Source organism: Ornithodoros turicata, unplaced genomic scaffold, assembly GCF_037126465.1.
Source record: "Ornithodoros turicata isolate Travis unplaced genomic scaffold, ASM3712646v1 Chromosome13, whole genome shotgun sequence".
In the NCBI taxonomy this organism is placed as follows: Eukaryota; Metazoa; Arthropoda; class Arachnida; order Ixodida; family Argasidae; genus Ornithodoros; species Ornithodoros turicata.
Window position 1 is genome coordinate 4239397 of NW_026999307.1, and position 26521 is coordinate 4265917.

General features: G+C 42.6%; 2 long non-coding RNA genes across 4 annotated transcripts; one reads left to right on the forward strand and one right to left on the reverse strand.

Moving 5' to 3' along the window:
- The first annotated feature begins 275 nt into the window (after positions 1–275).
- Positions 276–997, forward strand: LOC135372117 (uncharacterized). The gene is made up of 3 exons (XR_010415837.1): positions 276–445; positions 578–613; positions 671–997. It is a non-coding gene; the product is annotated as an uncharacterized LOC135372117 (long non-coding RNA).
- Positions 998–10009: 9012 nt separating this feature from the next.
- LOC135372108 (uncharacterized) lies at positions 10010–11954 on the reverse strand. Of its 3 annotated transcripts, none has more exons than XR_010415828.1 (3): positions 11888–11954; positions 10813–11768; positions 10010–10474 (listed from the first exon to the last, which is right to left on the reverse strand). It is a non-coding gene; the product is annotated as an uncharacterized LOC135372108 (long non-coding RNA). The 3 variants fall into 3 exon arrangements; XR_010415827.1 differs by having other exon boundaries at positions 10813–11152; positions 11481–11952; XR_010415826.1 differs by having other exon boundaries at positions 10813–11952.
- Between the last annotated feature and the right edge of the window lie 14567 nt (positions 11955–26521).

Genomic DNA, 26521 nt, shown 5'->3' on the forward strand with positions numbered 1-26521 from the left:
GTTAGAACACCGTGGCAACGGCGGTTCTCTGATACATGGGCCTGGGGCATTTTTTTCGATATCGGGTTCTTGCTGGTGTAGGAAGGTGATTGAGATGTGTTTTTGAAGAGGAAAGCGTCCTCTTTCCGATAGCGTTGGTCCCGTCTTCGCGCGACTTTCCGTTCCCTTGCTACACCCCGAGGAGCGCCTGGGCGCTGGGGCATGGCCTGGCGGGCAGATGGCCTTCCTGCCGTTTCTGCGCTGCGGGCGGCGTCCATTTCGCTTGCAAGCTTCGTTGCGTTCGCACGCCTTTTTCTGGCTCCCGTTCTCTCGCGTTCCGTCGTTGCTCTGGTGCCCTGGACTGCTGTGAATGTGTTTTTATGCCCTACTAGTGTTGCCTGGGGGTGCTTTTATGTGTGCACCCTGGAAGATAGGTCCAGAAGCCTTGCGATTTCTTAGATTAAAGGTTAGTTCTATGTTTGTACGATTCGTGCAACTTTTGTTTGGTATCATTCCTAGCGTGTGGGTTCTATTACTTTATGCTAGCAGTGTGATTATTACCCTTTTGATTCCTATTACCCTATGCTTTATCTTTCAGCTAAGTGTACTCGTGACCCTACCAGCACTTTCCAAGGTGAAGATGCAACATCGTCAGTGGCCCCGTTACTAATGTCTAATCTATGAATTTCAGATACTTTCGACGTATTCATTGCGGTGAACAACGCTGTTGGGACAGCACACTCACGACGTGGGAAGGTCACAGAAATGTTGAAAGACATCAGGTAAGTTACGCTAAAGTGCGTTTCAGAGCTCTTCAGTGACTTGTGTTTACTGCGAAACAGATTGTGCATACGCTTCACCCGTGCAACTTCGTCATGTGCTCCACGGCAGCACAAGCCTTTACGGCTGTGCCACTGTATGTAAAAAATGCTGAGTGATTTTAATAAAGAATTTGCAGGGAAGTACAATGTGTCGCACATTGTTGACTCTTTTACAGATGTGTGGAAACGCAGATGAATGTGAATTATGGATCAAGTGGCGTCGCCCGCGTCATTTGCAAGATTTTACCCGTTTTGAAGGTACGTAGTGAATGTGCGAGGCATTCACGTTCCTACTACGTGGTTATCCATGCGTTTCCCGTCTTCGCAGGCAATAGGGCTGTTGATAGGGAGAATGCTAGGCTACTGCAGACTGCAACCATAGGCGCTGTGTCTAAAGGTATGCGTATACGTCGATGCGTACTTCACAGTGACATTTTGCTGTAGCAGTGTTTTTCAAATTACATTTCTTGCAGGTTAAGCTCACATGACGCGGCAAGGAAGGGAGTCCGTGGCGAAAAGTGGATATAGCCGAAGTTGGATAGCGTTAATTTTTGCGCACGAAAGGCAAGCTGGACACATCGCAAATCTCCAGTTGTACGAAACACAGTGCAGCATGGTCGTCGGTTATGCCAGTGCTTCAACATATGTTTCAGCGTCGCACTTCGGACATTGCGGGCATATACCTTTAAGTTTTTCCCCTTGTGGGCCGATGCTGTGTGTGTTCATGGACATCATGTTTTCAAAGACATGTAAGTTCTCAATAATAATGCGAAAAAAATGCTGGTCATGTTACGCTGTGATATAATACCTGGTGAGGTAATACGATGCTATGACGCTCAGTTTCATACGAAATAAAGTGTTTGATCTAATGTTGCTTGTTTGTGCCACTGATACGCACTGCTGTGCGGTGTTGATGTAATGTTCAGAGAACGCCAGTAAGCCTGGCTAAGGCACGGGAAAAAGGTCCACTAGAGGTCCGTAAAAGGTCGTCATTGACGTACTATGGACTTCCTTGGGACGTGCGCGGATGTTATTTTGGCAGTTCTGAGTACGTCCCAAGTATGTCAAAATTATGTTTCAGGATGTCCTCAGGATGTCTTCATCGTCCTGAGGGTAACATCATGTAGACGTCCTTGGGACATCGGTGGTTTACTGGGGAGGGGTTCTCCTTTGTCATTGTACTTTGGCTTTCCATTTCCTTTGGATGATGCGGTTTGACCGGTGCTCTGTTTCGCACTCTTACTGGAGTCTTGGCCACCGCGAGTGCTTGACGATGTCCAGTCGTTCGTCCAATAGTTTCAGGCAACGAAGGAGTTCCTGGGGATTTGCAAATTCACGCACACTTAGCGATCGAACTGCGTTTTCGTCGTTGAGGCCAGTGATAATATACTCGATGCAAGCGGGATCGTCCAGTCCGCATCTTCTGGCCTTGGCGAGTTTGTCGTAGAAGTAGAGCTCGATGGTTTCGTCCCGTTTTCTTTTTCGGGCCTCCATTTCCCGCAGTAGCTGTTGAAAACTTGCACTTGATGGAAACGCTTCTCGAAGCTTGCTTTTCCACTCTACCCATGTATATTGCGTTGTTGTGAGTCCATCATACCAGCTTCTCGCAACGCCTTCCAACTTCGAAAGCGCAAAGCAAGAAGTTTGTTTATCATTCCAGCCGTAAGCCGCCGCGAGTCCGTCTACCTTGTCCACGCTTCCACCGTCGCCTGAGTGTTCGTAGCAGGATCATATGTCGGTATAAGGTTCGCGCTCGCTGAAGCGAGGTACCCGATCGGTGATGACTCATCGCTGGCAATAGTACGTTGTGGTGGCCGGGGTGATTCGTAGAGTTGTCGGGCCCCGTCCATAGCTTCTTTAACCGCTGCTTGCACTGCGGCTTGCATAAGTGACTGAATATCAAAAACGTCCACGTTGTTGCCCTTGTTCGGTGCTCTTGTCCCAGCATCAACGTTGCTGTGGTGTCCGATGCGAGTCGTGCGGTGAAGCCCACTTGACGGTGTTGCCTCGCTGTCCGCGCTCTGTTCTCCATTCGTGTGGCTGCTAACGACTTGTACGTTGTCGTCGGCTACGTTCGCCAGGTTTCGGTCAACAGTAGTGCTGGATCCTGTCGGCGTCCCGTTCATCGTTCGCGGAGCGTCCACGTGACGTGATGCACGGCGCGTGAGCATGCTTTGCAATCCAACTAAATCAAAGCCCACCTTGTTCTGATGATGAAAATGGTGAGTCGATCCCACTTCTGATTTCTGTAGGCTTCAAACGAGTCGGATTTATTTGTCTTGCATTACACACACGTATATGAGTAGATTAACCTAGAGTATGCTTAGAGTGTTGCTGCGCGTGATCATGTTCTGTCCGTTGCTCCTGGGGAAGTGTCTCTCTCTCTCCCTGTAACATGGTTGCCAACCTATAAGCGTGAAACTGAAACTAAGTCTTGTATTTTGCCTATACAATTATGTTGCCAATCTGCGTGAAGGAGAAAACCCCAGCGGAAAAACGTTCACACCTGAAACAGAAGACACATACAAGACATTCCACATTTTCTACAACAGAAAATATTTTTATTACATATTTAATAAATCTAATAATGATTCGATTAAACTTTCTTGAATTATACCCCGAATGGCGTCCGGATCTGAAAGGTAACACAAAATCAGCATTCGTCATATTGCTTACCCAACCAGATGACTCACTGCAGCACTAGCAGCATTGATCTGAAAGAGGGCATAATATTAAGAACAACATCCACATTTCCATTCACTTATAGATACGCTGCATGGGGGGCCAGGGTAATCTGAAAAACAAATACAACAACTATTAATATTATCATCTACATAAAATGATATGCCATTGGAACACTATATTCTGAAAGAGAACGTTCACTAGTACATACACTGCATAGGGAGGCCAGGGTAATCTGAAAACAAATACAACAACTATTAATATCGTCTACATAAATCGATATGCCATTGGAACTCTATATCCTGAAAGAGAACATTCACATATACATACGATGCATAGGGGGACCGGGTTAATCTGAAAACAAAGACAAACATGGTAACGAGACCTATAACTATACTGACTGTCTGGTAGTGGTATCCAGTGAGTATCTAAAAAGATATTTGCAAATAAGATCAACGAATCAAAGTCATAGGCTTTGATTGAATGAATACTTTCATTCGCTACCACACAAACTGATGCATCTGAAATGAAACTCATATATTACTAACACGAAATCTATGAAATATGGCTAATACATACAGCTTGGTGGTGGTGACTCAGGCGTTGAAAAGAACGGAACTTTAGATACTTCTCCCTTTTCATATTCGCCATTTCTTTACCGTCTTCAAAGTAGAACACCTGGCTCGATGTGAATACTGAGAAAGGTAACTTTCTTAAGAACATGAACTTGAGGTGAAAAACCACTGAAACTCACCACTATCATCACCGTCTTTAAAACTCGAGAAAACTGAGAAAGACAACTTTTGTAAGAAACCTAACTTTAATAAGGTAAAAACCTTCAAAACTTACCACCATCGTTGTTCATGTTGCTTCGAAGTGATGCTCTAGGAACCAAATCTTCGTTTTTTTAAAGCTGATGCATCCTCATTATCATATCCCATCCTCTCCTACTTTGTATAAATGACTGTTAGCAACAAGGGGGTGGGCTGGAGAAATCCACATGTAGCAAAAAGTCTTTGTAGTAAACAACCAATTGCAAACTAAGGAAAACGCAACCAATAGGGAAAGTGCGCACACCCTTTCCATCGAATTCCTTTTTCATCATCCCCCTCACAGTCGACGATGGAAGCGCAGAACTGCTACGCGGTCTCCGACGAAGATTGTGTGTATAGAAAGTTTTCCCGCTTTTCCCTCTCTGAAAATGTGATTCTTTGTTCAGATTCTGATTGTCTTCTGACGGGGGATCTTCCTCTTGTGAAGACATTGAAGCCACCACCCAGAACACTCTTTATACAATATGATGAGCATCTGCGACGCTGTCGTTGTGGTGGATTGTGGTCATTGAATCCATCTCATTGGCTAGACAATAACATTCGACCTTATCTCGGTTGCCGTCCAAGCTCGGATCAACCATGAAGCCCAGTGAACGACTTGCTTTGATGGTACAATGGCTGATGTACAAGGATTTGATTAAATTAAACTCCTATCTGAACTGCAACGGGCCAGAGGCTGATTTTCGTCTCATTATACAAATTCTCCCGTTTCCAATGCGGACGAAACGAGGAAAGATTAGTCGGAGGCTCCAACACTTCGTCGTCATCAAGTGTGACTTGTTGCGACGGTATCGTCAGGGTGACAATATCTCTCCAGCCATACTTAATGCCGGACTCAAGCGACCAATAATTGAAACTCTTACATCCAACACTCGGAATACATCGTGCGTCGCAAGAAAGATGGTTGTCGCAAGGTGTCGAGTCTGGAGGATTACCTTAAAGAGGTCTGTACATTGAAGAAATAAAATGAGACATTTTTCTTTAAATGAGGTATTCCTCTTCAATCATTTTTATTATCTTGAGGTCGTTGTGTACAAGGTTATTGTCAAATAAGGACACAATGCTCTTGAGTTGGTAATTCTTTCAAAGGCGGGAAGCAAAGAAACAAAGAAAAAGTCCACAGTGTGAGCTGTAAATGCTTTGAATGCATTTCTCGCAATACTGATCAACAGGCAGATCTAGCAGCTCTTCTTCAATCGGTGGTAGACCAAAGCTGTCCACATAGATGTACTTGTCATTCCTGTCTCTCATATACAATAGCCAGTGTTGTCCGGGACCGTCGTGTGGGTGTGTATTGATAACTATAAACCCTTCTGTCGTTAAACTTGGTACCATATCAATTGCGAAGGTCCCACGATGCATATTCAAAGTTTCATTGTTCAGAGAAAACAATAATTCCAGATCAAACACATTCATACTTAGTTCACTCGAACAACAAGATCACCATCGACTGATAAAATCTTGGGTGCTTCACTAATAAGTATAATCGACACTGCTCAAGGCAATGGCTTAGCAAACTTCATTTCAATCCTGCAATTGCCCTTGCGCAATGGATTAAGGTAGGAAACAAAACTTTCGTCAGCACTCAAGTTCCAATGCATCATAAAGGAATTTTTTTTTTCATAACTTAACTCGACATGTTTTTGATTCAGTTGATACAAGAATTCATAGTGGCTTGCTCTAGCCAGATTATTTTCCCAGTCATAGGATAGTTGATTCCTGTATCCATCGACTGCTAGTGTTACAGAACTAACGTTAAAATGCTCGAAACAAAAGGGGCTGGACTTGTAATCACCCTGACAGGCCTCGGTGCGAACTAGACATACAGTAAGTTGATCAGGAATTCTATCAGGGAATAAGCTTTCAAAGATTGCATCATGAAGGCCTGGCAAAAGCGAGCGGACTTTGCTTTCTAGTCCATGCATGATGTAACATGCTGGGGATGATCTAAGGGCTTTCTGGTGTGCAATAAAACTTGAGTTGCTAACTTTGACTTTGCGTGCTACAAATGCCGCGCTGTGGATTTTCAATTGATGCTTATGGGTTTCATTGGTGTCAGTTAGCAATCTACACCTATCCGTATTATGTAGAGCAGTCACTCGAACCCCCACACCAGGTAACAAAAGCCTCCCTTGGTTTGTGTGGTCGGTGTTAACCTTCATGACAATTTCAAATAGTTTCCCCCCCACTTGTCCTAGCAATGCGCAACTTTGCATCCGGAGCGACTGGATCATGTGCTGCATGCTCTCCTGTGTCATATGTATACATTGCACAATCATCTAAAGTCTTCTGCAGATGAGTATTCGTATGAAGTAGGGTATCAATCATACATCGATAGGAGTTCAAACAGTTACTGCTCGCAAGACGTTGATTCAAGTGAATGGTTACATATTTAAATAAAGTGGCACCCAAGTTGTTGACTGGGAATACAGTGTCCTCAGTGATACCGTCTGCACTTCGGGTAATTGGTTCACTCCCATCCGACCTCAATGTCTGCATAGTTATATTAAAATACAGTGATGATAAATCGAGATACAAGTCTGAGAGATTTGTTATGTTCCATTCGACCGTCGATTCTCCTCCGCTGATTGTAGAAACAGGATAATAGACTTGCGTCTCGCATGATTCTATTGAAACTTGGGTAGGAGTTATGTTGAATAACTCACACTCCCCCTTCAAAGCCAGCTGAGACTGTGCGTGTACAACGTTGACCTGTGACATCTTTGCAAATGAAAGGATACAATGCTTTCCTCATAGCTTTATATGTTAGCATCTTACCCGAGCAAAAAGACTCTTTTTTTCTTCCAACCCCCGTACCTTTTGACATTGCCCTCACAACACATCTCTACCTGGGCCACCTGCTTTTCGGAATGCGATGGCCGATCGCGATTCGAAGCATTGTCCACCACACTTTCTACAAGTGAAAGGCGACCCATTGTTCGACTTCTAACCCGCTTGGACGCTGATGCACACTTTTAACCTCCCCCCACTGACCACATTTTTTGGAATGCGATCCCATTCACGATTGGAATCATTGTCCTCCATCCCCCTTTACCTTTTGACATCGCCCTCACAACCCAACCCTACCTGGGCCACCTGTTTTTCGGAATGCGATGGCTATCGCGATTCGACCCAGACGACACAATGACGTCCATAGGACGTCCTATGGATATCTGTTTGGGAATACAGGATATCCATGGGATGTCCAAACATATCCGGCGGACATCCATGGGGCATCCCGTTGTCTGCAAAAAGACGTCCTATGACCTTTCCTGGGGACATCCCGTGGGACAAGTCTGGGATATGGTCAGGCTTTGATCGGATATGCCATACCGTGCCTTCACGGTATCCAATATGATTTAACACTAGCTGCAGCAAATAATTTTCACGTGATCAGAGCAGTTTCAAAGCTTTCATGGCTTCTTTATTTCAAGGAACTTCAAGTGATGTATAGCTACACAATGTTAAATACTACACAATATGCATAAAAAGAAAATGACATTTGACTTGGATGATAACAAAGCAGATAAGTGCTCAATGCATGAACGCATAAAAGCTCTAGAAAAGCTCTACATCACACCAACATCTGAAGCTGCTGAGAGGTGAAATCAATTTGTAGTCTGCATATAGCAGTGACGAGCAGAAACTGTGTTCTCAGTCATTAAGCCCACAAGGGGTGCTTCGGAATTAATGGTGGCTGGATGGCTTACAGGGTCAGACCACACTTTGCCTTGTATGCAGGGAAAAGCCGAACGATTCTTGCGCCAGCAGTTAGAAATATTCATAACGCTAAACAAATAGTCGATATGCTTATTTGGACCGAAAATGGCATCCCTATATCTAAAAAAGGCTCTGTAAATGTACACATGACATATGGAACTAAAGGGTCATCACCTTGGTGCTGTTATTTAACGTCACTACATCAATGGGCTGAAGCACCATTCAGCATAAATGAGTAAATAATGTCATCGCATTAATGCGCTGTAGCACCTAGCAAACGCCGTCATCACATAATTGGTTCGAAGCACCTCCTAGCAAAAATGAGCAAACACCACAAAGCCACTTCCGTGCAGTACACATCAGATTCATGTAGAAATTCGTCATTTCAGTCGAGGTAAGTTGTACTACGAGCCTTCAAAACTGCCTTCCACCTTTGTCATCTGAGCAAAACCATTTTTCACAATTCCTGATACAGATATTTGAGTCTTTAACTGAGCCGATGAACATTATTTGGCTACAATAATATGCACAAAAATACCAATCACTTCAGAGAGAACCTTATTTACTCCCTTCTGGACAGCGTGGTCGCGTAACAAACAACCCGAACAAGAAACATGTATCAGGAGTCCGATATGACAATGCGAGCCAAGTGCAGTCTTTACAAAATACATAGATGAATAAAATGAATAACGTCATCTATAGGGCACTCCACACTTCATTCTTCTGTAGTCTACAGTTGGCCTCGGCCAAGATGAAATGTAAGGAGCCCAGTTTGGGCGTTCAAGATAACACTACAAGAGCTGCAATAGCAGCTGTAAAATATAGCATGGAATTTCAAACATTCTGAGCAGTTCCGGATTACACAACATGCTCATGTATGAAATAAACGCACCATCATGACTAGTAATCAGGTTGCGGAAAATAAGCAGAGGTGTAATTTGGCATCTTTGGAGTTTGCTTGAAACAAGTGCAGTCTCCGAAGGGTCACATATGCAAGGAAAATTCCTGGTGTTTCTTTTTTGCTTTTTTTATGAACGTATACATAGAGGGCGCTTCACCTAAAGTGATAAACGATTCTATTGGCAACGTACCTGCAGGAGGATTGTGGCACTTTCTGCAATTACCTTCTGGAATCTTTTGCTGCCATTCTGGAAAGCTTTGGACAATTTTTAATTCAGGGATCTTTTCAATGAAAAACTTTGAAAATTGCCAAGCGATCCTACGAATAACCGCAGACGTAACGAAAACTATGCACAGTATAGTGACTGAAATAGTTGAAAAGTCTTAGCAAAAGTGCTGCTATAGCCCCACCTGCTTTATTGTTGCAAAAATCCGTGCGCAAAATGTGCAGGAAGAGGAAGAAGTGTTCCCACCTTGATTTTTTTTTCGTTTCTTTGTGCATCAAGGTCAAACCAGGGAAAAGAAAGGTAAAGCAAGAGGCGGGGATACTTCTTCCCTGCAACTAATCTGCTGGCTTTTTGCAACAATCAAGTCGGCAGGACTAAAGCATCACTTTTACTTTTTTCGACCGTTTCTGTTAATACTGTGCATAGGTTTTGTTGGGTCTGCAGTCATCCGGAGGGCACTTCATATTTCTGTTAAAAAATAGGGGTGTGCTTGGCAATTTTCTTAATTTGATTGAAAACATAAATTTCCGTCAATTAAAAATTGTCCAAAGCCGTCAGCAAAGCCAAAGTGTCTGCAAAAGTTGCCAGAGGGTAATTGCCAAAAATCCCACAATCCTATACGGCGTGTACGTCTACGGTTAGAATTTATCACGATAGGTGAAACACCCTATATGTGCGGCCTTCTACGTTGCAAAGTTATATCTAGCTCTATTGTCGTCACCTTCCAATACACATGAACACGCAGACAACTCGAACAATATTCGAGTTGTCTTTACGTATTATTATTATTCACAATCAAGCTTATTATCCTCACCAAAAAGTTATTAACTATTTGTCACAATTATGGTCTGCTCCCGAGCTCTCTACACAGAATAAACTTTAAGATAATCCCACCTTCTGTTTCATGAGCTGAATTTTTTTTGTCCAACATTATACATTAACGAAAACCCATTAATATTGTCGATGTGTATTGCATGGAGATGACAATGGCATAACACTTTTCATTTTGAAGGCAACACCTGCATAGCCCTCAGTCTGGAGCCAAATATACAGAGGAAAGAAATGTGTATCTACCACACTCTCAGAGAATGCACATTTTTTTCTCTCGTGAAATCTAGGCTCAAAGCTAGGCCTGAAGAGTTTCGCACGGATTGGCCCAGCTGTCGCTGCTGTTCTGTGTAGAACTCCGAGCCCTTATCTTTTGTCGACGTCCTGTCATGAGGTTCTTTGGCGTGCCTAAGCCAGGACTTTATGTGCTGCTCTCCTTTACTGCGGGTCACGTCCTTGAGCAGCCGGTTTGGCATTACAGTGCCTATAATTAAAAACGTGACTTGGCTTCAGAAACACAGGTGACAAGTCATATATACAGAATATGCAAACACATATTTTAATACTTACTGCAGCATGAATGCAAGGGTGTGGGGAAATGCTTATTACTGACAACAAGTTGTTCAGCACTATAGCTGCACATGCATTCCTTATAGCAAAGTGGGACGGACTAAGTACTGTTCTTGTAGCCAGCACTGTAGTTAAAACTTACCATATCACTATTCGAGTCCAACTTAGACACATCGCAGTAAACCATGATGAGGGAGTTCACAAAAATGAATAGGACTGCATAAGAACTTATGGAATCTTACAAGAACTTACATCACAGCATAACAGGTCGCAGAACTTCATCGTCCCCTTGCCTCACTGCGAGCTGGAGGAGGTTGCTACTTTGTCCTTCATGAGCGCTCGTAAAATTCTCAGTTTCTCAGGTGAAACTGATTAGCAGGCCACGTCACTCATCTTTTCACGTAAATATGGGACCTCGAAGAGCAATTTTTTTCGCAGCAGTCGCTGCTGCCCGGAGAAATGAGCTTCTGTTAGAGAAATGTTCAAAGTCAAATTTGCTCCTCGCTCAAGTCTATTATCACGAAGTTGGAACACCAACTTGCCTTTCTGGTATCCTCAAATGTTAAAAGCTTTGGTTCTTCACCAGAAAATTCTACGGTGAAAGTGAAGAAACCCATCAGCCATCTCACACTTTTATCGACAACAAATAAGTATAGAGAAGCTGAACAGACTAGTCACTTCTTTAGGCAATAGAACAGGCTACGCCCGAATCAGCCTGCCTATTAAACGAAATTACCCTAGAAGCAAACCTCGGTAACATCAGCGTTGGGAGATAACGAAATTAATGGCATTGTAAGTACAGTTAAATAGCTTGATGCCGAAAATTTTGTGCTTCATTTGAGGAACACACAATGTGGAAATTTGTCAGCCTTAGTCAGGCTAGCATTTCCTATTGAGACACAGAACTAAGCAAGTCATACCTGAATATGCTATGTTTCTTGATCGCACTGTTAGAAGCAGCGAAAAAGCTATAATTACTCTGTCCTGTGCGTCCTGGGCATGTTCTGAAATATTTGAGAGCGCACTCGCAACTTGATATTATGTATCAGTATCTTCACCCTGCTCACTGTTCGCACAGTAGTGCTAGCCGAGTCTGAGATGTCGAGCAAGCTGACGAAGGAGCGCGTTGAACAGCTGCTTTTCACACGTCAGTGGAAAATGCCATCGATCTTGTCATTTTGTCAACACAAAACACAAGGGGATCTGCACTACACGAACGCATGCACATAAGCACAAACGAAACAGCGCAACTTTCTATTTCACAACACAAATACAAACATTCGTAATCAATCCTTCCTGACTCATTACCTTCATACTTTTCACTCACCCATTGTGAAACTCAGATTCTTCTGCATTTACGTACACGCATGAACACCATAAACGGTCACCGCAACGAACGCCACAAAACAAATAACGGATTGGATTGGATTGGCCTTTAGTGCCCTGCGTTGACCGCTCGGGGTACCGACCATGGTTGCTGACTTCTACTTCTTTTATGACGGAGCCAGCGAGCGCGGCAGTGTATTGCTGGACGGATGCGTGTGCGCGCATCGCGCGTTTGTTTTTTAGTGGTGGAAGCGGCGTCAGCGACACAAGTGAACACCACTTTGTGACCACGCAGATGCACACACATCCTCACACATCGTGTTGATTTGCAAATCTCCTCGAAGAAATGAGGTCGCGGAGTTGCGTTTTCATTGTAAAACGTAGCGATTTAGGCGCCGTTTCAAATTTATGTCGCAGGTCCCATTGCGAGAGATACAGAAAATATTGCATGTCAAAAATTTAATAAACCAGGATCTAGATCGCGCTTAGCGCGTAGGTCCTGGCCGCACTGCCAGGCAGCGCTCGTCATGGGGTCATTCACATTGATGGGGCAAGTTGTTGTGCAGTATAATTAAAGAGGGGGATATATATTTATTGAATGGTATAATCAAAGGATAATAAAGTACAGTACAACGTTTTGGGACTGCCCTGTACATACAGTGGAATTTTTCAGTAAGCGTGTCTAACTGCAGATATATGTCGTTTTTTTTCTGCTTCAGGCACAGCGTTATTTCAGACGATCAGATACGATATGCGATATTATTGGTAACCACAGTTCCGAAATTTCACCTGCTCAGGAAGCCAAATGAAGAAGGACAAAAATTATCCCGGCTAGACGCCTATGGGATATTCCGAGTCTTGTCCTGCTGAAACATGCGTGGGATATCCCCACAAAGTTTCAGCGGGACATTCTTATTTTTGGGACCTGATGGGAACGCCAGGACATCCGAGGGACTTTGCGTGTTGTCTGGGGAAGCATTGTCCACCACACTTTCTATAAGTGGGAGGGCGACCCATTGTCCCGACCTCTAACCCCTCTTGGGCGCCAATTCACACCCGTTTTTGGAGTGCGACCCTATTCCATGCAAAAACCTTTTCTTTATAAAGAAGCGACATCAATGTGTGAAAAAAAAAGTGACTTTTTTATTTCATGGTTACAGAGGATTAATCAAAAATGTCTCTTCTCTTCCTCTTTTTCCTTCGATGTCCACTGCCTGCAATGTCCTTCAAAATCTGTGTCCTTAATATATTTGAGCTTGCTCTCAGTGCTTGCTTGATGTTTTGTCCTTCAGATAACTTTTTCGCCAAATTTTTCGCTGCGCTCATAGCAGTACGGGCTATGTAAGGCTCTGCACGACGCAAAAGTGGCAATGCTAGCTTACGCAAAGAACTAAAGAAGCCATTCCCAATTTGAAACGGCGGCCCTTTGTATGGTACAAGATCACCAAGTCCTGATCCATAATGGGTGTCTGGCACTTCTTTAAGATACATTTTTGAAGTGTAGAACTAGAGCTGTACGACCTGGTCCTCTAAAATGAAGTGGACAACCTGTCTCATCATACAACTTAATCGAAATTGACGTGATTTCGTTCTGTAACAGCTTCAAATATTGCACGTTATGGAAGCTGTAATGAATCTGGGGATTATCTTTATGTAAATATGGGACGACTTTCAAAATGGAAAACTTTTTTGCACCCATGTGGAGATGATTCGATAATGTCACAATAAATCATGAAATTATGAAACAATGGTTTAAGATTGAGTGGTGTGGTTCCGGTGGCGCTGTTTGCAATAGACTGAATTAGTGCGAAACCCAACATATTACTCAAATATTCAGAAAGATCTGTAGTTACTCCATCAACAGGAGTGAAAGTAAACAGCTGTGTATCTTCATTGTACGTTAGTATAGCATTGCTATCTATCACATCTCTGATAGCTTGTAGAAGCGAACGCAGTGTCTCGTAACAATTTGGTGGAATTTGGACTTCTTCCCTTGCAAGTATTACTTTTTCTAGAACAACACCAAAACTGAATGTAAATGGATCTCCAATGTACTGTGTTGTATTTTCTAACAGTTTACTGGAGTTGAATTTGAGGAGTCTCTTGAGTTGTTCAGGGATAAAGAGACGTGGGACCAATAATGTATAGGTATTGTTTTGGCAGTGATGCCCAGTAGTTAACTACATGTAGTTAAACTACTAGTTAAACTACCTGATTGTAGTTAAAAAGTAGTTATCAACTACTTGCAGAAATGTAGTGGCAACTACTAGTTAAACTACTATTTTAAGTAGTTAACTACAGTAGTTAGGTTACTGAAGGCGCCAACTACTTCCGATTTTGCCGTAACCTTTACGGCACGATTGTGCTTCTGACTTTTACCTTGAGCTACTTGTTTGATGAGAACGGAGGTGCAGAGCAGTTGTGTCGTGCATGTGTACTAAATCTTCACTTTTAATGCTTTAAAACAGGTTGCTTGAAAAACAATGTTTAAAACTCTGTTCGAAATATCGGCGGCTTCTGTCCTGAGGCAACTCCCTTCCTAATGTTTAAAACAGGTTGTTGAACGTACACCATAGCTGATCTGTTCTGTTTGCCACCACTGTACTACCGCACATGCTTTATCTGTTGTTGTTGTTTTGTAATGTCCGCAGTTTGATTCCAAAGCGTAAGGATTTGTGTAGTTTGTTGCAATCCTGTAAATGTGACCCTGTTGCACTTACTGAAACTTGGTTATCGCCAGATATAAGAGACAGTGAGCTGTTACCAGAGTGTACTGGCTTTACCTTCTATCGCTGTGATCGCGTAAATAGACGAGGAGGTGGTGTTTGACTCGTCGTTAAAAACTGTTTTAAATCATATGCTGTTCATTGTACATTTCCTATCGAAGTAACGTGGGTATTGATTGACTGCGTCACGTGTAGGTTAGTAGTTGGTGCATGCTATCGACCTCCCTCAAGCAATGCATTCATCTCAGAATTACACAAATCACTACATCATATATTTCACAAATTCCCAAATTCAAAGGTTATTCCTCTTGGTGATTTCAACTACCCCTCAATTAATTGGAGATCCACCTCAGCCTCTGGCATTGAAAAACGTTCTTTCATTGATTTGTGTCATGTGTTTGACCTTCATCAGGTGGTTCATGAACCCACCCGTGTAACTCCCACCTCGTCAAACATCCTAGACCTAATCCTCACTAACGACTCAGATATAGTAGGTTCTGTATTTTCTCCATGCGCCTTGAGTGATCACAAAGTACTACACTTTACAATATCTGTCCCCAGCGTGCCCCGTCGTTCCTCGTGTGCAAACGCATAAGATTATACGATAAGGGTAACTACGACCAAATAAATTCTGAATTATCCAATTACTTGGCTAACTTTCTCGCTAATTTTGATGTACGGACAGTCGAGGACAACTGGTATTTATACAAATCCAAGATTAATGCACTTATTGAAGCCTATATACCCTCCATTATCATCAAGACACATTGTCATGCCCCATGGTACAATCATAAAATCAAACTGCTCGCCCGTAAAAAGAAACGTCTGTACAGGCTTGCTAAGCGCTGTAAGTGTGCATCATCACTGCTAAAATATCAAGAGTGCGCCTGGAAATAAAAATCATTGGTGACTTCTTCAAAACGCATGTTCTATAGCGAGGGCCTCGTTAACCTCTTGAAGCACAACCCCAAAGCATTCTACAAAGCTATAAACCCAAAATCTCCATCGGCAAACATCCAATTGAAAGATCGTGATGGTAATTTTGTTAGAGATAACCAATGTTCTCTTATCTTCAATAACGCATTTGCAAGCGTGTTCACCAACGACGACACAACTCCACCTGCCGCGCCTCTCACATCCATCTTCAATAGCATGTCACCGATAGCGATATCTCCTGCTGGCATTGAAAAGATTATCTCTTCCATCAAGGTTTCCTCCTCTGCTGGTTTCGATGGAATAAACAGCAAAATTCTTAAAAACACAAAGGCTCACTCGAGCAGATTTCTTGCTGCAATATTCCAACAATCACTTAATAGTTCATAGATTGGTAGAAATCCAGCGAACCGGTACAGATGTAGGAAGGGAGTTGCCTCAGGACAGAAGCCGCCGATATTCCGAACAGAGACTGTTCTTCTTCAGGGCACCGTCCTCATCATTGGCATGGTTTAAAGGGACAATTCGCATGAACCTTTAAACACGTCACACCTAACCCTTTATATACCATGCCAATGATGAGGACGGTGTCCAGAAAAAGAACAGTCTCTGTTCGAAATATCGGCGGCTTCTCTCCTGAGGCAACTCCCTTCCTACTTAATAGTTCAGTCCTGCCAGAAGACTGGCGTCGGGGAATGATAATACCAGTGCATAAAAGCGGTGTCACTCATTCACCGTTGAACTATAGACCAATCTCCGTTACCAGCGTCCCCTGCAAAATCATGGAACACATTATATATTCGCAGGTAATCAACTTCCCAGAGTCAAATGCTTACTTTTCCCTTTGCCAGCATGGCTTCCGTAAAAATTTCTCACAACTAGCTGGTTTTATCCACGACCTCCACTCAAATATGGACAGTTCTACTCAAACAGATGCCGTGTTCCTGGACTTTGCTAAAGCCTTTGATTCTGTACCGCACGCTAGATTAATGGTTAAACTCTCACAACTAGGCCTTGATGCACACGTTCTCTCCTCGATTCATATGTTCTTAACTGACCGCCTCCAGTCCACTTTCGTGAACAACCATTCCTCGTCCTTTTGTCACGTATCATCTGGTGTCCCCCAGGGTATGGCCTTTGGGGTATGTGAATAAATAAATAAATAATGCTTCTCTAGTGAAGCCTCATTTGCTGTGAAATAATTCTGCAATTTAGTTTATCGCGCAGGCACAAAAAGAATTTCACCGCAAGCTTTGTATTTGACGATCGTAGCAATGGCTTGAGCCAAAGTTTATCATTGCTTGTGATTCATATTTAGGTGTCCAAGAACACTACAAGGGATTGGTGTTGATGGACAACGTTAAGTAGTTATAGATGTAGTTAAACTACATGGCAGTAGTTAAAAAAGTAGTTTTAACTACTCCCCTGAAAAGTAGTTGAACTACTAGTTAAACTACTCAATCGCTAGGTAGTTAGTAGTTATAGTTAAACTACTGTAGAAGTAGTTAGTGGCCATCACTGTGTTTTGGAATAGTATCTTTGCATCGATTTCATATCTTTTAAAGAAGCGATTTAGTGTGACACTGATAGAGCGACCTGGTGTGAATATGATCGGAGCATATTGTGTAATGATAGTCACCTCTTCCTTTAAAAGCATCCTTGAGATAGCTTCCTCTCCCATGTACGTGTTCTGACGTGGAACTTTAGCACCTACAACTTTCAAACCCTGTATAGTGGACACACCCATGGCTTCTTGCAGTTCTTCATCCAAAAACTTAATAGAATGAATTATTTGAGGTAGTTGGAATGTGTACCTTCCATCAACATAACCAAATGCAATGTTGAATTCTTTTAAAAAGTCTTGCAGTGCATGTTCCAAAGTCGATATCACAGCAACTTCCTTACACAGCTCAATAATGCTTCTGGAAGTAATATGTATAGTAGCATCGTTAGTCCGTAGAACGTTGTAGAATACATTAGAGATGGAAAGTTCATGCAGGCCGACTTCATATTCTTCATTCACTTGTAGTGGTGCACTCAGAGAAATTGTAAAGTCATTGAGACTGTTGTTCGGGTGCATATCCATCCAATCATTGGATAGGGGATACATGTAAAAATCAGAACTTCGCGACATCTTGGGCTGGAACCCAGAAATTAAATGAGTCATCATAACCTAGCCATTTCACTTTATAATGTGTGACACCGTTTATTTTCTTTCGACTTACTATGCGTTCAATTGGGTATGGGTCGTCTTGCGATTTCACGACGCGTTGCAGTTCATTGGCATAGTAAGTTGCATTGTCTTCGACCCCGTCTGGACCAGCTATGTAAAACACTGGTGGGTCCGAGTTCTCCTATCGCGTGATCGTGTAGACAACTACCCCAAGAACACACACGGTCCTCAGGATGTCCACACAGTATCATCGTGTCCTCGTCCTTCGAGGTGTGTCCCGAGAACATTCTGGGGATGACACTCGCGGACTGTCCGTGAAGAGTCGTTCAGGTATGTCCTGTGCCCGTTCCTGTGGGTAGATAGTGGGACGAGAAATATTACTTTGTTTAGTTTACCAGCTCAGACTCCCTAAACACATTTGTTTGCTTTTGTTTTTTTTTTCGGCCGATCCTTGGACCCGATTGACATTCTTCTGAAATAAAGGGTGGTCTAGCGTAAAATTATCTGCCTCCGAAAAGGATGACTGTCTATGATACATGGAGCATTTCTCATGGAAATGGACAGAAACGCGCGATTCTGTTATATTGCTTTTGACTTGCAAAGGTCCTACCTGAATGTCTCAAACCAAAATGAGTAAGAAACATAGACTTTGCAGTGATGCAGAGCTAACACATCAATCAATTCCTCGCTTTTAGTAGTTTTGCTTTGCGTAATCGAAGGAAACATGGACAGCTCACCCTCTGTCTTGTGTCGCAGACGAGCATGGCTCTCGAATTTACGGAGCGTCGCGTAATAAGCAATAAACTGTATCTGTTTCTGCTTCGGAATGGCGCGGCTGATAACAAGGTCGTCGGGGCAGTACCGTTTGCGATGCTGTTCCGGGAAACAATTTTTCTTTCCCCTTTCGGAGTGTGTTTCTCAGACTTTTCTCCGCGTCTTTTGTATTTCTATCTGCTTTCTTTTTAAACCGCTGCTAAGATGCATGGAGTCAGGAAGCGACTGTTTTGTGTGCAATAAAAAAAACATTGATATGGGTTCTCCGACGAGTTGGGGGCTATTTTATAAGTGTGCATACTGAAAAAGGGATATGAATATAAAAAAGTGGTGCATCCTAGAAATGCTCTAGCACTGTTCTCAAGAGGTCCTCACGTAGGATCTGTGGATGATCTGAGGATACCATGGGGACGCTATATAGTGCCAAAATGATATGTTGAGGATGATTTGAGGATCAGATTCACCATCCTGGGGATGTCATCCCTGTCCATGCATGATGCTCTTAGGATATCCCTGGGATAACACTGTGTTGTTGGGGTAAGGACCAGTGCCCAATGTACCCCTTGTGAAAAATTGATCTATTGGTGAGGACACGCACCTGATCACCAATATTCAATGGAAGCTTTTTTGGTTTGTTGTCATTTTTACTGTGAAGTCTATTGAACAGTTCAATCTCGTTATTTTTATCGACATCGTTCGGGGCCATCTTGATAGTCGAGTGATATGATGAATTGTAGTCGGCGATGATCTTTGGGAGAACAGCAATGTACTTGTGATGACGTTTACTGGTGAAATAACGATAAAGTCTAGCTTTAATAGTCCTAATTGCGCGCTCGATAAAGAACATTTGTAAATAGATCTAGAGCTATAGATGTGTATTGAGTGACGTTTACACCATGCTTTCACATGTTTGTTGTAGAACTCTCTCCCTCTATCTACCTGCAAATGATGTGGATAGTTTTTATGGCTGTACAAGTTGATCAATCATTTCTTCACATCTTCACCACGCTTAGTCTTAATGGGTGTAGTCATGAGTCGTCTTGATAGGCAGTCTATCACAATGAGTATGGAGAAAAATCCTTTACTTTGTTTCTTCTACTGCAGGAATGAAATCAGGTCTGCTTGATGAAGATCCTCGATGTGCAGTGCGATGGTCTTTCTTCTCTTAAATCTACGTCTTCCTTCTTTGTAAAGTGTGTAGACGTCATCTCGCTGTAGTTCTTCGATTGCCTGTTTCTTAGAGATGTTTCGACCTCTGCAGTATCGGGCAACCCCTTAAACCAGCATTTGGATCCCTATAATTCATTCTTCTTCTGTGATATATTCATCTGATGATGATGATGAAAGCAACTTTGTTTTTTGGGGCGATTTATATGTTTCCCGGAGTATATGTTTCCTTGCTTTCCTCTTCTGACGTATTTGGTGTGGCTGCAAGAACTTTGCCACTTTTCGGTACCAAGCAGGCTTCCCTTTCTTGTGTCCGGATAGATGCAACACCAATTCTTTTATATTAGAACCAGGGATTGTTTGGTTGTTACGAATGATTTCTCCCTTATCATTCCTAGTCAAGCTCCTAGGTAGCACTGAGACTACGTGTCTTACTTTTTTAATGTTGACATTAGTAGGAAGCGAATTGTAATCAAATGAGCGTCCCATTGGAAGTGACTCATCGTTTTTTTTTCTTCCTGCACTGTGGGTGCTGGCTCTGTTTCATTAGATAGTTTCTGATAATTTTTATAATGTAGTACATAGCAGTTAACATTCGTTTCACTTTAATATCATCGCTTTCGTTAGATTCCAGAATTGATTCGATAGGAGTCAATACCTCAACCTTTGTAGCCATTTTTTAGACACCTACCGTCTTTGCCAGAGCACGACCTGTGACACCACTGAACACACTGGTTGATCCCGTGAGTAATAAGGGGATCAGTGGTACTAATCCACCCCTTTGACGACAGAGGAAGTATCTTAGTCTTTTTGGTGATTTGTGCAGTGTTTTATATGAAATGTATCGAATGGTGTGTTTATACTTTTCCAGCTCTTTGAACAATCTGGGCGGTAGCTTAATATTACAATTCAATATATTCTTACAGACGTCAGAAAGAGCTTCTATGCTATGAGGTGGCGCCTCCTTTAAAATCTCATCGCGCTCTTTAGGAGTACACGTTGCAAGGACTTTTAGAAAAGTTAAATGATGACGCAGACTTTTCATTTTGGCAAGAAAACAAACTGGTGAAAGTTTCCAGTAATGCCTGTTCGCAGCCGAAATTGAGACTGTGTCAGGGGGTGTAGGTCAATCACTAGATAACCAAATGGTTTCTCTGTTGCCTGCTCAAATGCACTGATAAAGTACGGTAATTGAGCTTTGCCGAAGATCTGGCATCCTAAAAGTTCAAGTTGCGTGCGTGACATTAAATTATTAAATAATATTATATATGTGCTATTGTGAGATGATGTTCTATAGTTGACGTCGTTGTGAAATAAGTACTGACAAAGAAAAAATAATGGATGCGTTCTCATGATGTGATGCTCTCGGATAGAGATGAACCATTTCTTGCATCACATTCTTCTCAGTCATGAGATTGTCGACTATAATCAAAGTAGGCACGCTTTCAACCCATGTCTTTGGTAGCTCTTTCTGGAATGCAACATCATTTGCAAATTCATTTTGCCAGGTCGCATCATATTTGCTAACGTCAAAGATTTGCTCTGGGACTATAGTGAATACTGTAAGATTTCTTAGAATGTTACGAACGAGATAGGTTTTACCCGACATGGAAGGACTGCAAATAAGAACCCTTGCAGGGTGGATAAAAGCAAACCGACCTGCGTCAGACATCACGATGCAAAAGTAAACGAGACAATGAATAAGTGATGATTTGAGAAATGGATTTATTGTACATCTCACCAATACCCATCGATTTGATAGTCTTGACTTTTTGCTGAACAACGTTTCATTTCTATAAGACGCTCGTGTGCGAGGATCCTCCTTACAGCTTCTGCTTTTGTTTCATATATTTCTTGTTTAAGTCGCCATTTTTTCTCGTCCGCCGTCTCTCTCTCATCTCAAGTTTATAGGTGAGTTGATCGTTGGTAAATGACGATTGAAACTCTTCGCTCGGGGATGTAATAAAAGATGTGGAAAGGGAATAAGATGTATTTTGCATGTTGATGCATGTTCAAACGCGAGAAGGAAACCCCTCTCTACGCGACGCGCGGCCGCGAAACGCGCGGGGCGGTCTTGGCGCGTGCTCCTCCTTGGCGCAAAGTACACTGCTCCAAATACCCTCTGATATCAGACGAGGAGGATAGCAAAGGTCGGAACTATCCTTGGTAGGCATAATCCTGCACCGAGTACTACTAGTGTTTTAGTAGCTTTGCTAACAGTCCGTTCGATATGTTTGTCCAAATTCTTGTTCCCAATGTCTTGATTCCAAATACTTGTAGTCTTCTACAGTTTGAACGACTGTGTTATTTAGATTATATGTTAAAGTGTGTATATTCGAAGAAAACGCGATAGACTGACATTTAGAGGTGTTTAATGGCATGCCCCATTCTCTGCACCAGGTCTCGATTTTAACCAGGTCTCTCTGTAGGATATTAATGTCATCTGCTGAGTGAATTACCCGATATACTACACAATCGTCAGCAAATATCCTGATGCAAGAATCCACGACTTTGGCAAGGTCATTTATGTATATAAGGAACATTAGTGGCCCCAATAGGGATCACTGTGGGACACCAGATGTTACATCTACTAATTTTGAAACTGCACCATTTATCACCACAGATTGCTTCCTATCTCTAAAATAGTACTTGAGCCAGTTCAGTACCACAGGGATCCAATTTCAAGAACTGTAACTTGTGAAGCATTAAGTGATGATTGACAGTGTCGAATGCCTTTCTGAAGTCGAGGAAAATGCAGTCAGTTTGGATCTGATTACCGAAATTACGTGCAAGGTCATGATAAAAGCAGACAAGCTGAGTTGTACATGACAAGTTTTTGCAAAATCCGTGCTGTGATGGGAAGAAAAAATTATTCAGAGATAAGTGAGACACTATATTTGAACAAACAATGTGCTTTAAGATTTTGCCACAAATGCATGGGAGTGGAGTATATCTACAGCTGTTGCCGGCACAATAACGACTGACATCAGCGATCACTTCCCTGTCTTCATATCGGTAAAAGTACCGGGCTTTAGTTCAAGTAGATTGAATGCCGTTTTTAAAGGGAAATGTATTACAGCCGCCGGTCTTGCATTATTTGAGGATGTATTCAAACAAACGGATTCGAGACCAGTCTTACAGGAAAGTGACCCAGATCATGCCTTGAATGAATTTTTGCTGAAATATAAAGACGCGTATGATATAAGTTTTCCTGTAAAAACTCACAGGATCCATAAGAAAGCGCGCAAACCGAATCACTTGCGTAAATTCCGGAAACGTAATAAGCTCTTTGCTCAATTTCTGAAACAGCGCACGGAAACTAACTGGCTAAAATACAAAGAATTCCGCAGTGCTCTAAGCAGCGAGTTGCACGCATGCAAATTAGCCTGCATTAATATGCCCGGCTGACGTTGGCAAATAGAGCCACGCTTTGGAAGAACTTGAACTAAGTCACACATGCAACCAGATGTCATCACTCCATATTGACGGCAGAGAATACCATGGTTCGCAACTAGCTACAGCGTTTAATGAGCACTTCATTAAATCCACAGGTACTGGCGACTGTTATCCACCTGTGTTCTATGACGACGCGCCAGTCCAGTCCCTTTTTCTCGAACCGACGGACGTAAACGAAGTGTTACCCACAATCGTTTCATTAAAAAATAGCACTGCCTCTTGGATAGGACTTGAAGAGCATAAAGCACGTGGCATATGTTATTGCAACCATGCTCACTTATATTATTAACATAAGTATCCAGCGGAGCAGATTTCCTGGCTCAGTTGAAAATTGCAAAGGTGGTGCCCATATTCAAAAAGGGCGATCGCAACAAACTTTCCAACTACAGGCCTATTTCCATCTTGCCCAATTTTTCAAAGGTGATCCAGAAGGTGATCATTGAAAAGAAAAAAAACGGCATTCTGTCGCCGCGGCAGTATGGCTTTAGACAAACAAATCAACTGAACATGCACTTATAAAGAGTTTATTATACGTAGTTTCGAATGCAAAAACACCACCTTAGGTCTGTAGATAGACTTTTCCAAGGCGTTTGACATCATTAATCCAGATAACACAAGCCTATCCCAGGGACGTCGACGGGACGTCCGCCTTCGGACTGCACGGACATCCCTGGGACTGCATCATTTCGTTCGATACCAGTCCGTATGAACTCCCAGTGAAACTCCGAAGTATATTTTATGGGGGTTCCAGGGATGTCACATGGGATCATATCGGGAGCAAGACAGGACTTGCAATGGATGTCTCGTGCCTACTTTTATACCCCACTGATATTTTTTTTCTTTTGGCTCCTATACATCTTAAGGTTGAAAAAGCCAACATATGCAGTCAACGTGTCATATGGCCCATAAGATATATGTATTTTTTGTGTTGTCTGGGAGTCTACTCCTCTCCAAGTTAGAACACTATGGTGTCCGTGGCTTGTCCCTTCTCTTTTTTCAGTCTTACCAATTCGATCGCGGTCAATTCGTTTCGTTAAGTCATTCTAATGTTTCCAGCCCGCTCCGCATAAAGACAGGGGTGCCACAGGGAAGCATTCTAGGCCCCCTGTTGTTCTCAATTTACATAAACGATATCATAACACTTCACCCGGAGATAGTACTTTATGCCGACGATGTATCCCTCCCTCCTCCCATGCAGCACAATGTACTGAAAGTCGAGTGCAATAGGGGTGGACGGGTAGGTGGAAGGCCTTGAACACGCTCTTGCAGCTAAAGAACAATGATAAGACACATACCGTCCATCCCTATTGCACTCGACTTTCGGTACATTGTGCTGCTTGGGCTAGTTGCCGGGAAAACACGCGATGATGTTTATCAATCTGCCGACCTCGTTTTACAGAAAATTAATACCTGGGCCTCTCGAACCATCTTACAATTAACATTGATAAAACGGTTCCTATGCCGTTTGCGCCACGTGGGCAACGTATTGATCTTGGCCGGGACCTGTTTCTTGGAGATTCCAAGGTCAAGTTCACAGCCAGCACAAAAATCGTGGGCGTCAGATTTGATAGTAGGCTATTGTGGTTCGACTCAGTGCCGAATTTAGGGGAGGGCAGACGGCGCACTCGCCCCGGGGCCCCCACCTCAAAGGGGCCCCCACCACAAAGGGGCCCCCACCAGTAAAGGTCTTGTCCAAGGAAAAAGTCCTGTTTTGCATGCCTGGAACGCATCCATGAAACGGAAACTTAGTAAAAATCTGTCCTCCGTCCCCGCATATCGACCCGGAATAACACATTGGATAGACACGAATATAATATTTGTTTCACTTGTCTAGGAAATGGTCAAAATATGACAAAACCTGATTGCTGCAAAATCTTGGACTAGTGTGCCACACGGCCGCCGTCCTTTAGATACAAAACGATGTCATTTATAGACATATAATAGACAAATACATAGAATAAACGGGGGAGACCCCACAGCGCACTGCCCCGGGGTCCCCACCACTGTAAATACGGCACTGGTCCAACCATATTTCTCATGTCGCTTCTCACATTAGTCCGACACTCGGTTCGCTCAATAGATACAAGTCGTCACTCCGAGCATGGTACAAACGCCTAATTTATCAGGCACTAATTCATTCCCGTCTCATCTATTGTTATCTTGTATGGGGGTCGGCGTCCAACACGTCTTTGCAAAGGCTTTTTACCCTTCAAAAAGGGCCCTCCGTTTCATCGATGCGGCGCCTTATGATTCACCCGCACAGACTATTTTTCGGGAATATAACTTCCTACCAATCTTCCAGCAGTATTCCTTTCGCTTAGCACTAACGTACAAACAATCCTTAGAACTACCTAGTGACCTGTTTACGCGAGCACTGGTGCGCAACAACACTAAACAACACACACTTCGTAATAGTGACATTTTCCATGTACCGTTCTCTGTGACAAATTATGGTCGTCGAAGACTTGAGGTATCTATCCCACATCTTTTAAATCACCTCAGCCGTCATAATGCCAACTTATTGACCATGTCCTTTCGTGAATTGAAACAATTTTTGTTCCATAATATAATTACCCTTTTTGATATATGTTCCTGTTTTGTTCGCGTCCGCACTTTTAGGTCAAAATATGTTTATCGTTCAACACAATATCTTGATGATGTTTTTGTAAACGTAATATGTGCAGCTGTCCTTATGAAGAGATGTGCGCTTCTTTTCGTTTGCTAATGCTAAGCGCAGTCGTGCTGTTGTTGTGCCTCATTGTAGTAACCAGTGTTCTGTGCGTATTGATCAATGCAGTGTTACAACTTTTTCATTCTTCTTCTGTTTGTTTTCCTGTTATCTTTCCTTTCTGGGTATGCACTAGACCTCTGTGGCCCTCGCAGTTGCTGCGACTGTAGAGGAGTTGAGGCGCCTCTCAAGCTGCGAAGCTTTTAGCCTCGTCTCCTCCCATCTTGTATGTATGTATGTATCTGTGTATGTGTGTATGTGTGTATGTATGTATGTATGTATGTAAGAGTAAATCCGTTTAGAAAAATTCTTTCAAAATACATTCGTTTATGATGAACCGCGCAAAATTCCCCGATACGAAATCAACCGCGCAAAAATCCCCGCCCAAAAAACAATCGCTCAAGAATCCACCATAAAAAATATATCGTTGCAAAATATATCGTTAAAAATAAACTGTATAAAAATATATCGTTAAAAATAAACTGTTTCAAAATATATCCTGTAGTACAGAACGACAGCGGTGTAATAGATATGTATCTCTACGCCAGACTTGTACGTATCTTGAGTACGTACTCAAAATACAGTATTTTAAATGCTTTTTGCGGTATTTTGGTACTTTATTGAATACTTTTTGCGACAAGTATTTTTAACGTATTTAAAATACTTTTTTCGGTATTT